This window comes from Cupressus sempervirens, chromosome 5 (genome assembly GCF_028749045.1).
Source record: "Cupressus sempervirens isolate cs-2001-9-10 chromosome 5, ASM2874904v1, whole genome shotgun sequence".
Classification (NCBI taxonomy): domain Eukaryota; kingdom Viridiplantae; phylum Streptophyta; class Pinopsida; order Cupressales; family Cupressaceae; genus Cupressus; species Cupressus sempervirens.
Genome location: NC_143122.1, coordinates 43,283,856 through 43,299,981, shown reverse-complemented (window position 1 = coordinate 43,299,981; position 16,126 = coordinate 43,283,856).

Sequence of the window (16,126 nt, the reverse complement as noted above, 5' to 3'; positions counted from 1 at the left end):
ATAACTTTATTCATTCTTATGGCTATACATGTGCTTATTACATTTAAATAAATTAACCCTAGGCAAGTTAATCAATCAATTCAAAAAATTCAATTAAATCACATTTAAACGTAAGCCTAATGAACATTTTAAGAAAGACTACTTCCTTGAATATATCCTTACTATAATTTTCATTTAATATTGGCATCCCTTCATATTATTTTTGTTTCTTTCATCTAAGTTACTTTATATTGATAATTAAAATATTGAATCTCCTCTTTCCCTTGTATTAAATCAATTACAATAAATATATTTAACTAATTTACTCATGTCATCTACACACACACACACACACACACACACACACACACACACACACACAATTTACTCCTCCCCCTTAGCATAAACCTCAATACACAAATTCAACAAGGATGATATTAGTGTTGATGCAAGAGCACCCTTTCAAGGGCTCCTACCATCACATTTTTGGTGTGTTTAACTTTGGAGATGAAGTATGTAATTAGAATAAGAGCTTTGGCTTTGTGTGTGTGTGTGTGTGTATAGGCCTAGGTTAGGTCCTAGAGGTTCAGTTGGTTCTTGATGCAAATGGCACAATGACTCAGGGCATGATCTCATCCTAAGGTAATTGATCTTCCATGTTAGTAGGAGTTTCAAGATAGGATTTTTTTGAGGTTTCAACACATGTGTGCCTTAAGAGGACCTAAACTGTGCTCATCTGAGTGTGAAAGTAAAAGTTGCTAGCAACTTTTCAAAAATTGCTAAGCAACATTTTCTTTTTGAAGGCTTAAACCTTGTTTTGGTGGCTAAGAAGCCATCACAAAACACACATACTGAGGAGAAAGGTATTTAACACTCGAGGAACCCTAAATCAAGGAGTAATGTTATTGTATGGCTATAGTATGGGAACAATAAACTAAACCACAAATTGCAGTGACTGTCATTGTTAGTTGTTGTCTTTTGAAGTAAATAGAAGAGAGCTTGTGGATTTTTTTCATGGAAAATTATTTATAGTTTTTTTATTTCATATGTGTGTATTATATTAGTTTCCTTTAAGTTTTGTGAGCAATTTATTCATTTCTTTTCATTTAGACAAAGCTCTACCAGTTTTGGAGAGACATATGAACATAGGGCTATAGCTTTTGTTTTCAATGGGACCACACCATGGAACCTTGGATTCTAAAAGCACTAAATCTAACTTGGATAGCTATGGCATCAGGGTTCTAGAGTGCAAGAGTAAAAATTTTTTTGACCATGATGTAAGTGAGCTAAGGCAATGTCTGGCTAGGAGTAGAGAGTACTGAAGAACCTCTTGTCGAGAGATGAATGAGTTTTAGAGGAAGCCCTTTTGAGGGATGAAAGATACATGTATGAAGACTTAGTGTTGTGGGGGAGAGAGTCAAAAAAATCTAGGAGTGGAACTGTTGCAAATAGTTTAGCATTGTCACTTGGAGAGGCTTAAAAATCCCTAAAAACCCTCACTTTTAGAGGAAGCATTCTATGGATAGATGGGGGCCCAAGACCTCAAAAATATTTGAGGGATATGCATTTGAAATGAAATCCATTTTGAATAGTGATTTTTATTCAAAGGGGAAGAAGAGTTAAAGGCCCTATAAACTTGGAGGGAGGCCTAATTAAGGCTCTTCTAGTAGCCCTATTTTGTGAAGGAACCCTAAAATCGGGTAGAAAGCCATCTTTGTCATCACCTTGGATTTTTTTGATGCAATGTAAAAAACCCTAAAACTCATAAAATTATTTGTTAGAACTTGGGGAGGATTTGGAAGCCTAAAATACCCTTATAGGCCTATGTAAGGGATAATGCTAGGAAGAAGTGCTTGATAGTTTATAAGATGACAAAGCTAAACTTGGTGGTCATGTTAGGCTAGATCAAGGGATTCTTTGATGAGAGGGGAATCCTATAGGCCTTTATAGGTGTTAGAAGAACACTAAAATTGTAGTTGAGGATCATGGGCATAGAGTCTATGCTAACCTCCCCATTAGATTGGTATTAGAGCCTACAAAGGTATGGGCAAAAGCAAGTGCAAAGAAAGGTGAATGTTGTCATCTAGAGAATCTAGTGGTTACAGCACAATGATGAGAAATGCTAAATTAAACAAGAAGGTATAAGAACAAGAGAAGAAAGTAGAAAAGAAAGAGGAAGACAAAAGATCCTTAAGGGAAAGATTGGCACAACTTGAACAATTGTTGAGCAAGGTCCCAGACATAGCTGATAAAGTCAAGGACAGGATGGAGCAAAAGAAGAGAAGGAAGCTAAAGAGAAAGAAATTGAGTTGGAAGAAGAAACTCCAATGCCAGACCCTTTTTAACTAGAAGTGCCTTTGTTGAAGGCAATAAATAGCAAAGCCTTGGAAGGCATTCCTCTATTCAATGGTAAGATGGATCCAGACCTCATAAGAGAATGGATTGAAGGAATGGAAAACCATTTCAAATGTGATGGTGTCATTGATGCTCAAAAATTCAAGGTGGTAAAGTCAAGATTATGAGGCACTACTCTAACCTAGTAGAAGTTTGTTCAAATAGAGAGGGAAAAAGAAGGGAAAATTCCAACTGTCACTAGGAAAGGAATGGTGGCTAAAATTAGACAAGCCTAAATTCTTGAAGATTTTGAAATATGGTTACATAGGAGGAGACAAAATCTTAGGCAAAAGGATATGGATGTGCACTCTTATACTAAAGAGTTCCAAAAGCTATTCTTAAGGTCCAAGGTTGTAGAAGATGAAAACATTAGATTGGCAAGATATTTGAATGGACTCAAGTGGTTTATTCAAGAAGACATGAGCCTTGTCACTTCTAAAATAGTCCATTAGTGCTATCAAATGGATTTAAAGGTCAAAGAGAAAGGGAAAGGAAACAAATATTGTATCTCAAAGAATAGAGGAAGAGGTAGAGATGGTAGAGGAAAAAGGGGAAGCTATGGAGGTATAAGAAATGAAGAAAGATCCCAAGGTGAGTCCAAGCTAACTAAAAAAATTGGAGAAACTGGTCAAAGAGTTGGTTCACATAGAGGTAAAGGTAGATCAATAAGAGGAAGAAGATCATCCTACTTTCCTACAATGAAATGCTACCATTGTTAACAACTTGGGCATCCAGCCTATAGGTGTCCTAAAAAGGGATCAACATTACAAGGAGCAAATAAGATAGCCCATATCCATGAAGATGCTACAAGTGTGAAGTCACCTAGTATCCAATTAGATTCTAAAAGTGGGGAGAACTTGGTGATAAAGAGGATCCTACTTAAAGAACCATTCAAAGGAGATCCAAAGAAAAGAGAAGAAATATTTAGAGTGAGATGTAAGATTATGGGAAAGGAATGAAAAGTTATCATAGACTCGAGATCTATTGATAACATCATTTCAAAGGAAGCCATAGCTAAACTCAAGATTCCAAAAATAACTCATAACACTCCCGACAAGGTCACTTGGGTAAAAAAGGAGTAGTATGTTTTGGTGAATGGGAAAGCATTGATTGAGTTCACCATAAGAGGATATAAGGACAATATTTTATGTGATTTTTTTCCCATGGATGCCTATCATCTATTAATACGTAGACCATGTTAGTTTGATATGAAAGCCATGCATAATGGTGAGCTCAACTCTTACACCTTCAAGAAGGATGGGAAATGTTATAAAATTTAGTTATTAATAGAATTTGAAAACTAAGGAAGTTGACCTAATGTGTTGCTATTGATGGGAAAAGAGTTCATTAAAAATCTTGACAAAGAATAAGGAGTGGGTTATGCCATTGTGGTGAAACCCAAGGAAGAAGGAGAAGGAAAGAAGGAGGCAATACCTTATGAGGTGAAACATATTCTTGATGACTATAAAGACATTATATCAAATGGTACACCAGTAGTACTACCACCTAAAAGAGTAATTAGCCATCAAATAGACTTGATTCCAAAGGAATCTCTTTGAAACAAGGCACCTTAAAATCTAACTCCTGAGTAGAATAGATAAGTTGCAAAACAAATACAAGAGTTGAAGGATGAAGGCTTGATAAGGAAAAGAATCAATCCATGTGTTGTGCCTACTTTTTTGGCACCCAAGAAAGGAGGAACATGAGGATTATACATATACTCTAGAGCCATAAACAAGATCACAATCTGATATAGGTTTCCCATGCCTAGGATTAAAGACTTAAAGGATTTCTTAGGAGGGGCAAAGTAATACACCAAGATAGACCTTAAGAGTGGTTATCATCAGATTAGGTTCAAGGAGGGAGATGGATGGAAGATAGCCATTAAAACCACTCAATGACTCTATGAATGGCTAGTTATGCCATTTGGCTTCTCAAATGCTCTAAGTACATTCATGAGGCTCATGAATGAGGTATTGAAAGACTTTACAAGTAAGTGTGAGGTAGTCTATTTAGATGATATATTGAATTTTAGCATGAATAAAGAGGAACACTTAGAGCATATTAAAACTGTATTTTCTAAATTGAAAGAGGAACACTTAACCATCAATCTAGACAAGGGTGATTTCATGAAGTAGGAAATAGTCTATTTAGGCTTTGTTCTTTCACAAAGAGATTTGAAAGTGGACGAAGACAAATTTGAAGCAATATTGCATTGGCCAACTCCTAAAAATGCCAGCGAAGTGAGGAGTTTCCATGGCCTAGCTTGGTACTATAGAAATTCCACTAGGAACTTCAATGTGATATGTGGTCCCATGATGGATACTATCAAGGGTGGAATAAAGACAAAGTTTGTGCGGACACCAGCAAAAAAAATAGATTTGAAACATTGAAGGAAGAGGTAGCTACTAAGAGTTTTCTTAATTTTTCTACATTCAATGAACCATTTGGTGTAGAATGTGATGCAAGTAATATAGCAATGGGAGGAGTCTTAAGCCAAAGCAATAGACCAGTGGCTTTCTTTAGTGAAAAGCTAAATGCAGCAAAACAAAAGTACTCTTCCTATGATTTGGAACTCTTTGCACTTGTTCAACCCCTCAAGAAGTGGAAGCATTATCTCTTTCCCAAGGAGTTTTTAGTGTTCATTTATAACCAAGATTTGAGTTTTCTTAACTCTCAACACAAACTAAGCCATAGACATGTCAAGTGGGTGGACTATCTATGGTCTTATTCCTTCACCATAGAGCATAGGAATTGGTAGCTCAATAAGTTAGTTGATGCTTTTAGTAGGAGGCTACATATAGTCCAAGAAATCCAAGTAAGGAGAATGGGGTTGGATAATTTTAAAGAACTCTACAAAACTAATGCAGATTTTTCAGTAGCATACAAGGTGTGTCAAGAGCACTTAAATTGCCTTCATGGTGAGTTTTTAGAATAGACCCTTCAAAAGGAATTTTTGATTAAAGGTAACCAATTATGTGTACCCAAGGGATCCATGAGGGAAATTATAATCCAAAAAAAGTACAATGGAAACTTGAGTGGACATTTTGGGGTAAACGAGACATTGGAGTTAGTGCAAATATATTACTTTTGGACTAAGCTAGCAAGGAATGTGAGGAGATATGTTGAGCAATGTAGAGTATCCCAAAGAGCTAAAGAAGGTTCAAGAAATGCAAGAATCTATCAACCTTTTCCAATTCCAAATAGGCCTTGGGATTGTCTAAGCATGGATTTTGTGGTTGGACTCCCTAAAACCAAATATGGTATGGATAGCTTCTATGTAGTAGTAGATAGGTTCTCTAAAATGAGTCATTTCATTCCATACAAAAATATTCATGATGCAAGCTATGTAGCACATCTCTTCTTCAAGGAGAAAGTTAGGATTCATGGAATTCCTTTGAGTATTGTGTCAAATAGGGATAGTAATTTCATGGGCCACTTTTGGTAAACCTTATGGAAAAGGTTAGGAACTAATCTCTCTTTAGTTCAACATACGATCCTCAAATTTATGGTCAAACTAAAGTCATAAAAAACATGCTTGGCAACTTTCTAACATGTTTTACAAAGGACTATGGTAGACTTGAGATCTTGATATATCTTAGGCTGAATATGCTTACAATGAAAGTTTAAATAGGACCATAGGAATAAGTCCTTTTGAGATAGTAAATGGAAGACAACCTAGAGGAATGTGTGAGTTAAGATACTTAGGTTCTATGGAGTTGAAGAGTGGACAAGCTAAAGATTTCACTCAAACCATCAAGGAGGTTCAAGAGTAAGTGAAGAATTCCATTGTGGAATCAACTCAAAGCCTCAAAGCTAAAATGGATGAAAAGAGGAAAGAAGTACAGTTTTAGATTTGAGACTATGTCATGGTCCACCTTAACAAAGTAATGATGTAGAAGGGCATGCTCACCAAGCTAAAAATGAGGAGAGTAGGCCCATCTCATCTTATAGCCAAATATGGAAAGAACACTTACAAGGTGGACTTGACATTAGACATAGCCATCTTAGTAGTGTTTATTGTTGTAGACCTAGTCATGTTTAAGGGAGATATCAAACAACAAGGTATGGATCGACCAAAGGTGTTGCAAGACATAAACACCAATGCAATGCCAAAGAAGAGGCCAACCAAAGTAGAGAAGTTATTAGACTCTAGAGTGAAGAAGACCACTAGGCATTAAGTTTACATGGAGCATCTAATCAAATGGATTGATCATCCTAAATTTGAAGTCACCTAGATTGAAGAAGGACAAGTGAAGAAGTTTGAAGTTGATCTGGCTCTTCTTGACCCCAAAGTGCCTTATTTTTTGTTGAGGGGGGAGTATGGTGTAGGAGAACCCTTTCGAGGGCTCCCACCATCACATTTTTTGTGATTTGAACTTCAAAGATGAAGTATGTAATTAGAATAAGAGCTTTGGCTTAGTATGTGTCTAGACCTAGGTTAGGTCCTAGAGGTTCAGTTGGTTCATGATGTAAATGGAAAAATGACTCAAGGCATGATGTCGTTTGGATTGGAATGAGTTTTAGGATAGGAGTTTTAGTGATTTTTGAGAAAATTTTACCTTGGGAGGACCTAAACTTTGGTCATTTGAGTGTGAAAGAAAAAGTTGCTCAAAAGTTGCTAGCAACTTTTTAAAACTTATTGAGCAACTTTTTCTTTTTGAAGGATCTAATCTTGTTTTGGTGGCTAAGAGACCCTAACACAACACACATACCAAAGAGAAAGGTATTTAAGACCTAAGGAACACTAATCAAGAATGAGGAATTTTATTTTACGGCTATAGTATAGGAACAATAGACTGAACCACAAATTGTAGTGACAACCACTATTATTTGTTGTGTTTTGAAGTAAATAGAAGAGATCTTGTGGATTTTTTGCATGGAACATTGTTAATAGTGTTTTTTCTTTCATGTGTGTGAATTAGATTAGTTTCTTTTAGGTTTTGTGAGCAATTTATTCATTTCTTTTCATTTAGATAGTGCTCTGCCAGTTTTAGAGAAACATTTGAACATAGGGTTGTAGCTTTAGGCCCTAATTTTTCTAACTATGGTAGCAAGGCCATGGAGTAAAATTGTGAACATTTGTTTGAACATGCCCTAGGCTAGCTAAGGCAATGCTTGGCTAGGAACAAACAATAGTGTAGAAGCTCCTATTGACAGAGGAATGAGTTTCAGAGGAAGCCCTTTGGGGGGATAAAAGATACATGTATGAAGGATTGGTGTTGTGAGGGAGAGATCTAGAAAAATCTACTAGAGGTACTATTGCAAATAGTTCAGTAGTGTGACTTGGAGAGGCTTAAACAACCATAAAAGCCCTCACTTTTAGAGGAAGCATTGTATGGACAAATGGGGGCCCAAGACCTCAAAAAATCTTTGAGGGCTAAGAATTTAAAATGAAATCCCTTTAGAATAAGAATTTTGATTCCAAGGGGAAGAAGAGTTAAAGGTCCTACAAACCTAGAGGGAGGCCTAATTGGGGCTCTTCTAGTAGCCCTATTTTGTGAAGGAACCCTACAATTAGGTAGAAACCCATCTTTTTCATCACCTTGGATATGTTTTATGTGATATAAAAATACCCTAAAAATCATCAAATTCTCTATTAGAGCTTTGGAATGATTATGAATCCTTATAAGCCTATGTAAGGGATAATGCTAAACAAGAAGTGCTTGATAGGTTGTAAGATGAAAAAGCTACACTTGGTGCTCAGGCTAGGCTAGTTCAAGGGATATTTTGAGGAGAGGGGAATGCTATAGACATTCATAGGTGTTAGAAGAACACTAAGATCGTAGTTAAGGATTAGGGGCATAGACTAGTGAGTCTATCCTAACCTCCCCATCAAGTGTTAACTACATTTGATTGATGCATTCTCCAATGCATATTTTGATCGAGCATGAGGAAGCATATATAATAGCTTTTCCCACAAATGCATAAGGGAATTCAGAGAAAAAGGCTCACTAAAGATATCTTCAATGTGACCCTTAGTAGAAATATTCTTCATTTTCTCTTCTTCCATTACTACCTTATCCTTCAAGATGAAATAATTGATATAAATATGTTTTGTCTCTAAATGTAGAAGATGATTCTAAAAAAATATTTATATAAATTTAATTGTAGACGTATATAGTAACTAAGAGAACTTAGATTATATTACTTTCATATCACTCAAACTTCCTTTAATAAAATTATCTAAGAGAAATTAGTAGTAATAATAATATACATAGCGGAATGAGTGATGTAGGAGCATCCTAGGTTGCATTGCTACCCTCTATGTTTTCCTTCTTTCTTCTTGCTACCGAGTTTCAATGCCTTGCATTCTCAAGTTTCTTAGTTGTCAAGTTTTTTTGTGGTGCCAAGTTTGCAGTGCTTGCTAAGTTCTCTTTGTTTGTCGAGTTCACAGTTGCTGCCAAGTTATCCTTTGGTCATCAATCTTTCTTTAGTTTTTAAGTTATTATTTGGTGGCCAAGTTCCTTTTATTGGTAATCACTACTAATTTTCTTTGGTTTTTGAGTGTTTTTGTGTTCTTTGAGTTGTCTTTGTGTAGTTTCTTTTTGGAGCCGACCTTTGCATTTAATTTAGTGATAGCTATCTATTCTGAGCCAACTTGTGTCTTATTTGAGCATTTAATATGAGAGTTTATTTTGGTATTATTGCAATAGGTGGAATTTTCACTCTACATGTATTTAAAGAGGTCATTGGTAGAGTCATAGATATAGAATTAAGATGGTATAAGCTTAGTAGGAGTGGAAGCAAGATGAGATGTGAAGTTTGATTATTGAAGGTTGAATTTGAATTTGAATTTTAATGTGGCTGAAATCAAGATGGATTTACAACTAGGCATGTATTTGATATATTTGATGCATATATGAAAGCATTTGTTCCTCTATCTCCTGAGTTTGTTATTATTTGGTGTTTTTTTCTACTATGTTTACTCTAGTAGGTGTTTGGATAGCCAGGAGTTCCTTTTTCCCTAGTTATGTCATCCCTCCCTCTATTAAGTGGTATCAGAGAAGAGGTTCATCCTTGTGGAGGTTGGATTGTGTAGAACCCTAAGTGAATTTGGGTTGTAGTGTTGCAAATCTAAGGATTCAAAGTCTAACTTGCTAAGGGTTATGATCTTGCAAGAACCTTATTTTCAAGATGGTTTGAGGTATAGGAAATGTTGAAAATGTTGTGTTAGATACATTGATACAAACTACAACTAGATTAGATGATGCAGAAACAACCGAGAGAAGAGGAACACATCTTGATGATGTGATTGATAATGAATCAACAACACCAAACCCTAATCTAGAACTTAAAGAAGACCAAGATGAGGCAAGGTTGTTGAGATTTTTTTCTAGAGAAAATTAAAAGGTTGTTGTTGATGTTGTTCCTAATGATGGAAAATTGGATACCAATTTTGTGTTGGATCAAATATCTAAAATGGAGAAGTTCTTTGAATATGACAATACTCCTAATAATAAGATGGTCAAGATTGTAGTTACAAGGTTGAAAGTACATGACTCATTATGGTGGGAGCATTTGCAAACTTATAGACAAGGGAGAGGAAAGGAGAAGATCAAGAAATGAACAAAGATGGTGAACAAGGTAAAGAACAAGTTCCTTCCTACTAATTACCAAGTTATTTTGTTGAGAAAGATACAAAATTTGAGACAAAGAGACATGACTATGAAAGACTATATTGATGAATTCTATAGATTGGACATCAAATCTAGACATGTGGATGATGATGTTGATAAAATTGCAAGGTTTGTAAATGGATTAAGATCTAGAATTTCGGATGAGATAAGTTTTATAAAATTATAAATTGTAGAGGAAGAATATCAATATTCCTTGAAAGCTAAGGAGATCTTGACAAAGAAGCATAAACAAAAACAAAGATGTAGAGGTGGTAGATTCCAAAGAGGCAGAGATAGATCTTATGGAGAAAGTGGTAGATCTGATTTTTTTATGCAAGATAAGGGAAATTATGAATGTAATAATGATGATAAAGGCAATACCAAGTGGAAATATGGTGATTCCTACCAAAGAGGTATTGGTTCTTACCGAAGAAGAGGTAATTCTTATTCTAGAGTTGGATTTTGTGGTAGTTGTTTTAGATGTGGCAAAGAAGGGCATAGATATTTTGAATGTAGATCTTTTTAAAGTGGTTAAGGTAATGAAAATACTATGGTTCATGGGGACATTAAGGTATCACCAAGTGGACTTGAGGCTAGAGAAAATTTGATGGTGAGAAGAACCTTATGTAATAAGATAAGTGATGAGGAACTTATCTTTAGAAGTCTTTCAAGACCAAATGTATGTTGGCTGGGAAATGTTACAAGGTGATCATTGATAGTGGAAGTTCTACAAATATGGAATCAAAAAAATTGGTTAGAACTTTGCAGTTGCAGAGGTTGGAGCATCATAAACCTTGTTATGTTTCATGGATCAATGATGAGTGTAAGATATTGGTAAGTGAACAATGTGCTACGAAATTCAAGATTGGACATTACTTTGATGAATTTTTGTGTGATATTATGTCTATGGATTGTTGTCATATTTTTTTTGGTAGACTTTGGCAATATGATAGATATTCTACACATAATGGAATATTGAATCAATATACTCTTTGGGTGAATGGGAAGAAGAAAATATTGCTGCCTTTGATTGAAAGTCCAAATGAGGTTAAATGTACTACTATGAGAATTTTAATGGTTAATGGAAAGAAATTTGAAAAGAAAATGGAAAAGAATCAAATCTATTTTTCTATAATCCCTAGGAGACTGATTTGTGCTAGCAGCAACTGAGCTAGAGAAAAGTGCTAACCAAGTGCTAGTCAGTGGTAACCAAGTGAAAGCAGAACCTTGTAGTATTGACTAAGTGCTAGTAGAAAATATAGAATTGTCGAATGAGTATAAGGATATTATTGTAGAGGACATAATTGATGGTTTACAATCAATAAAAAGTATAAGTTATTGTATTTATTTGATTCATAGAGCAATTTTTCTGAATAAAGCGCCATATAGATTGATACATATTGAGAATGAAGAACTTAACAAACAAGTGCATAAATTGTTGGAAGAAGATTTGATTAGAGAAATTTTGAATCAATGTGCTCTACCTATCATATTAGTACCTAAGAAGAATGGAGAATGGAGAATGTGTACTGATTTCAAAGCCATTAACAAGATCATAGTCAAATATAGGTTTTGTATGCTAAGGATGGATGACATAATGGATTGTTTGAGTAGATAAAAGTATTTTACCAAGATTGATTTGAAGAGTTTCTATCATTAGACAATAATAAGAGAAGGTGATGAATGAAAGAGTGTTTTAAGATAAAAGATGGTTTGTATGAATGATTGGTAATTCTTTTTTGTTTGACTAATACACCTAGTACTTTCATGAGGTTGATGAATGAATTTCTCAAAAGATTCTTGGGTAAGTTTGTGATTTTTTATTTGGATGTTATTCTAATATTTAGTAAGACTAAGGAAGAACAACTTGAGCATGCTAGACAAGTATTGTAGAGATTGAAAGAGGAGAAGTTGATGATTAATCTGAAGAAGTGTCCTTTAATCAAAGAGGAGATTTTATATTTGGGATTTCTTATTTTAGCTGATGATTTAAAGATGGATCCTAAGAAGGTTAAAGTAATTCTAGAGTAGTCTACATTTGCAAATGTGAGTGAGGTAAGAGAAATTCATGATTTGGCTAGTTTTTATAGAAATTTTATAAGGAATTTTAGTTTTGAATGTTGTGATTGAGACAATGAAAGGAGATAAAAAGGAATTCACCTAGGTAGACGATGTTGATAATTTTTTTGAGACTTTGAAACAAAGGGTTGTTGAGTTACCTACATTAGTTTTTCTTTATTTCAATAAGGTTTTTCATGTTGAATGTGATGCAAGTGGTAGTGCAATAGAAGTTGTATTGAGTCAAGAAGGTAAACATGTTGCTTTCTTTAGTGAGAATTCGAATGATGCTAAAAGGAAATATTATGTGTAGGATCAAGAGTTTTATGTTATTGTTCAAGCATTGAAGAAATAGAGACATTATTTGATTCCTATGAAGTTTGTGCTGTAGACTAATCATAAAGCTTTATAGTACTTGCAAAGTAAATATAAGTTGAATAAGAAACATATGAAGTGGGTTGAGTATTAGAAGATTTTTATATTCATGATTAAGCATAAGAGTGCAGTCACTAACTGAGATATTAATGCATTAAGTAGAAGATGTTCTTTACTAATAAGAATGAAGTTTGAAGTTCTTATTTTTGATGGGATGAAGGGGTTCTATGATACTGATCCTTATTCTTGTAAGATGTGGAGAGAGTGTAGAGCACCTAGTTTGACAGAACAACCATGTCAATTTGATGAGTATTTTATTCAAGAAGGTATGGTGTTTAAGTGTATTCAATTGTGTATTCCTAAGAGTTCTATAAGGTCAAATCTGAATAAGGAAAATCATAGTGGTGGATTGGCTGGGCATTTTGGAATTGATAAGACATTGAGCTTCTTAAAAGAGAAGTATTATCAGCCTCAGATGTAGAAAGATGTTTAGAAGTCTGTAAAAAGTTGTGGAGTTTGCTAAGTTGCAAATAGATTAAGTCAAAATATTGGTTTTCATACACTTATTAATGTTCCTATGAAACCTTGGAGTGACATCAATATGGATTTTGTTCTTGGATTGCCTAAAATAGTGAAGGGGTATGATTCTATATTTTTTGTAGTGGATATATTTTCTAAGATGGCTTATTTTATACCATGTAAGAAGACATCAAATGCCAAGCATCTTGCTAATATTTTACTTCAAGAGATTTTTAGATTGCGTGGATTACAAGAAAGTATTATTTCTTATAGAGACAGTAAGTTTGTTGGACATTTTTGGAAGACTTTTTGGAAGAAGATGGGTACTGAGTTGTACTTTCCATCACCAAAAAAATGGACAAACAAAAGTTGTTAATAGAATCTTGGGTAATTCATTGAAATGCTTAGTTGGAAATGAATCACATGACTGGGAGATGATACTAGCATAAGCTAAGTTTGCATATAATAATTCTCTAAATAGGAGAATAGAGAAGATAGCTTTAGAGATTGTTACTAGAATATAGCCTAGAGAAGTATCAAATTTAAGAGATATTGCTAATGAAGAAAAGTGAAAAGATGTAGGAGAAGAGTTTGCTAATTTTATGGAGTCTTTGGATAAGGAATTAAAGATGAAATTATTGTTAATCTCAGATTTGTTTTGAAATATGACTGACAATACACTTAAGTCATTTACTTATTTCATGTTTAATAAGTAATACATTCCAAGCATAAGTTATCAAGTAGTATATGTCGAGTGACAGATGCTTAGTATGAGCCAAGTAACCAATAAGTGTCAAGTCAGTCAAGTGCCAAGAAAATAGTATGTGCCAAGTTATTTAGATGCCAAGTCATTCAGAGTCTGAGTTATAACATTGAAGTTGTAGTTGATATTGAGAATTAGGGACTTCAAGTTATGGGTTACATAGTTTTTACATAGATGTTTGTAATGGAACAAGATTCTATGTAAACTAGTTTTGGGTGGAATTAAGGATTGTTTTATAATATTTGATAAAAAGGATGAATCTTAATTGTGAATCCCTGTGCATTTCATGCATCCAATTAGAAAAAGGGAAGGTTTAAGCAGAAATATGGGTGGATCACTATTGTTGATTCATACCTAACCCTAACTGACCTAGATCTTCTTAAGGAAGACAAACCCTAATGTTTTGAGGAATTCTTAAGGAGAATTGAAGAGAGTTTTGCATGTGCAAATAGAGCATTCATGATGACTACGGTGTTATGGTTTGAGTTACATTTTAAAATAAGTTAAAGGAGAACAGAGGAAAGGAACTAGATGACATTAGAGATACATCTAATAAAAAAGATCAATTATACATCAAGATAGAGGTGATTTGACATCAAGAAATACTGTGCTAACTAAAGGATCATTGTTGAGAAATCATAATAGGTGAATCAATTAAATCTCTTAATAGAGTTGTCATGATAGGCTATTGTAAATAATTTAATAGGGTACTTATTTCATTATAAGTTAAAATCCTTTTACTAGGCACACTTTATCAGGGTGTTTAAATCCTTTAATAGGGTAAGATCTAACAACCTTATAAGCCTTTAATAGGGCATACATTTCACAAGGTAGATCATGTTTCATGGTCAAGTATTGTAACCTTCACTAGATACACTTTATTACTAGGGTAGTGAAGATTTGTAGGTGTCACCCCCACCCCAATTTTACCTTCTCATTGTAGGGTCTTCTGGGTAATCAAATATCTTGTGTCATACATGTGTTGAATATTTTATTTTCATGCTATAGAAGTATATGATTAATTTGGTATTTCAGTTTATATGCATAGATTGTGAGATGGATGTGTGGCAAATAATTTATGATTTGAAATTTTTTAATGTTGATTCACCCCACCCTTACCCCTCTTATATCTTAGTTAGCTATTGTATTTCCAATAATTGGTATTAGATCATAGTTCTCTAGAAAGTAAAGATTTGTAACTTTGAGGAAAGATCTTGAAAATGGAAGTCTACAAGTTGAGAAAGACTTTTGAGAGCTACAAGATTGAAATACAACTTTCCCTACATCAGTTGAATGAAGCAAGAAATGAGTTAAAGATATCACTAAAGAGAAGCAAGGAAATTTCTATTGTAGAGATTGACACTACTGAATTGTTTTTAGATGGAAACACCAATGAATTTGATGCAATAGTTGCAAATGTGATGGAAAAGAATGGAACCCTAACTAAAGAGGTCAAAAATCTCAAAAGAGAACAAGAAGTTCAATCAGTATTACTTTTTGAGGTGACCAAGAAAAAGAAGAAAGCTAAAGAGGAAAAATTCATGATTGAGGATGAAAAAAAGATTTTGACCAATAGGCTAGAAGAGTAAACATCAAAGGTAACTAGGATTGCTAACATACAATTGGAAACTTTGGGTCAAATGATGATTGCAAATCAAAAACTGAATACATAGTATATTGAGATCACAACACTAAAGTGGCATAATGAACAACTAAGAAATGATCTAAAAAGAGAAAACGAGTTTGCTAAAAATTTCAACAAACCTAGTTAAGCCATCGAGTACTTTGAACAATTGATGAGATAACCTAGATCCAATAGTGATAATTTTGGATTGGTATAACATAGTATTGAAGAAGGAGAATCATCCAAAAGTGGTGAATAAAGAAGTTAAAAAGGAAATAAATCCAAACCTACTTGTCATAATTGTGGTAAGATAGGTTATAATACTAATGTTTGTAGGAGCAAGGCTACAAATCAAAATCCTAAGTAGAAGTTCAGGGGTCATTTCTACAAATGCAACAGACAAGGACATTAGTAACATGAATGCATAACCAAAACCATAAGCATACAAAGATTTGAAGGATACTACTCTAACTATCAGAAGTATGGACATAAAGCATATTAGTGTAGATCCAATCCTAAATGATCATCAAACAAGTAGATGAAGGTAAAACATACTGACAAATCTTATAATTAGTATTATAATACTAGGTATAGCTTTCACTACTATCAATAGTATGGATATGTTTCTGAAAATTACATAAGAACACATTTTAGAAGTGACTACGAAAGATGGTTGACTCAAACCACATGTTTTAGCTATTTTAAGATAGGTCACATAAGCAGGAATTGTCCAACAAGGACAAAGGCATGAAATATTTATTATAACAAAGGTAAAGGAAAGGTAGATGTTGAGAA